We start from the raw sequence: 2,500 nt of genomic DNA, 5'->3' as shown, positions 1-2,500 counted from the left end.
TCCTTCTCGGGTTTGATATATTACTTCCACGACCTTCCAGCTTAAGAAGGGAATTCCCTTGAAAATGACGTACTATCCAGATTTTTGTCAAACTTAGCACAATTGATATTCATGCAATTCAAAAAATGCAATAAGTTTTCGCGCTGCATACCCTTTATTCTGAGTTTTTTTAACGAATTACGCGAGAAGCGTTCGAAACCTAATCAACCGGAAAGTTTGTTGTTATATCACTAAAGCTACTGAATATTACTTTAGCCTACTTGTTTGTCCGGGCTAAAATCTTTCAGCAAAGTGATTTCAAATTGCTCAATAATCTTGCAAAGCAATGCAAGCAAATTAGACCTTTACATCGTCACCTCACACTCAGTGTCTGGCTCCAAATTAAGTGCAGTTTCACGGCTAAATACTACAACTTCTACTATCCAACTTTTTTTCTCCTTAAAATATGTTTTCCGTGTACCTATTACGAGTGCATAACACCATTAAAAAGGAGGGTTCACCGTGCTCGTTTAGGAGAAAATAGCGATTCCTTGACAGGTTAAGCTTGGCGTCAATGAAAATCCGCCATTTTATCAATGTGCGTGAGCTAATGCGCGCACCAATGACGCAAGAAGTTGTGCACAGTAAGGTTGCGCAATGCAAAACCAAGGAATCACCTTAAGATAAAAGAAGCTGTTCATATTCAGTGGCAAAATCCTATCCTAAACCATCGACTTTATCATGTCAATTTAAAACTTTCTTTGTAATATTTTACATTGTCGTGCTTCCTTTTGTTCTTACAGTAAATTAGCATTTTGCGCACACTATATATTCAACTCTGTACTTTGTAATTAAAACTGAAGATGACGAAGATTCTGTTGAAACACGTTTTTAAAAAACATTGTGTTGTTTCTTAAAATTGTAACGTGTCTAATACTATCCAGACCTTTAGGCAATATATAATTTTGTTTTGTTTTTCCTACTATTACTTTTTTTTAAATGTTTTACGGGTGGGTTTTTTAAATTATTGTAAATTTATTTATTTTTTATTTTTTATTTTTTGCTTGAAATTGCTCCGCCGTCCCTGTAATCGGTGAGTTTTGGCCTTCAACGCATCCTGCGATAAGTTAACGACTGTGAAAGGTTGGATTGGACTTGACACCTATTGGATTTTGAACTAAGGTTATTGGACATGACCTTATACTGCTACTATCCAGACCTTTAGGCAATATATAATTTTGGTTTGTTTTTCCTACTATTACGTTTTTTTTAATGTTTTACGGGTGGGTTTTTTAAATTATTGTAAATTTATTTATTTTTTATTTTTTATTTTTTGCTTGAAATTGCTCCGCCGTCCCTGTGATCGGTGAGTTTTGGCCTTCAACGCATCCTGCGATAAGTTCACGACTGTGAAACGTTGGATTGGATTTGACACCTATTGGATTTTGAACTAAGCTTTTTGGACATGACCTTATATATTAGGAATGACTTTGTTTATAAACCATTTTGTAGACCCAAGGATTGACTACAAAAACCAATTGTAGAAACCTTTTGGAAAAATAAATATTATAAGTGGTCGATAGACCACTTATAAAAAAGGATTGTTACTTTCCCTACCCTTCTGCTTTGCTTCTAAAGCGATTGTCGAACGAACTTTAACAATCCGAGATTTAAAAAGTATAGGTAATCATATGACTTCGAGTTCAATTTGGAAATAATTTGTACAAGTGGGTTTTTCAAAAAGTATCAAAATTGCATGAGCTCGTCGGGCGAGTGCAATTTGAGGTTTTTGAAAAACACACGAGTGCAAATTATTTCCAAATTGAACGAGAAAAGGCGTATGATTACTTTTTAAGGTAATTCCCTTGAAAATGAAGTACCATCCAGATTTTTGTCAAACTTGGCACAATTGATATTCATTTAAAAAAAAAGCAATAAAAAGGTGGGGTCACCGGGCTTGTTTTCGCTCCGCATGCTCTTTATTCTAAGTGCCTTTTACCGAATTACACGGGAAGCGTTCGAAACTTGATCAACCGGAAAAATTGTTGTTACATAGCAAAAGCTACTGCATATTACTGAAAACGTGAGCCTACCTCTTAAAGTGATTTCAAATAGCTCAATCTTGCAAAGAAATGTAAGCAAATTGGACCGCTACAGTCATCACCTTGCACTAGGTGCCTGGCTCCAAATGCAGTTTCACATAATTTATATGTAAATACTACAACTTCTACTATCCAACTTTTTTTCTCCTTAAAACATGTTTTCCGTGTACTTATTACGAGTAAACAAAACCATTAAAAAAAAGGGGGGGGGGGGGTCACCGTGCTCGTCTCTTCGCAACACGACGACAAATGGACGGCAAAGGGGCAATTTCGACTGGACAGTGTTCCAAAACAACAACTTTTTAACCGAGAAGAGTTATCACGATTGCGGTTAAAAGCTTTTGATCAGCAAAAGCGGCCTTCAGATGGCCGGCGAGAAAGGCCGCCATCTTCAAAGTAGCAATGTTATGCACAGTATG

The sequence above is a fragment of the Montipora foliosa genome, chromosome 12 (genome assembly GCF_036669935.1).
Source record: "Montipora foliosa isolate CH-2021 chromosome 12, ASM3666993v2, whole genome shotgun sequence".
Classification (NCBI taxonomy): domain Eukaryota; kingdom Metazoa; phylum Cnidaria; class Anthozoa; order Scleractinia; family Acroporidae; genus Montipora; species Montipora foliosa.
The sequence above is the reverse complement of the archived record's forward strand: the minus strand, read 5'-3'. Positions refer to the sequence as shown.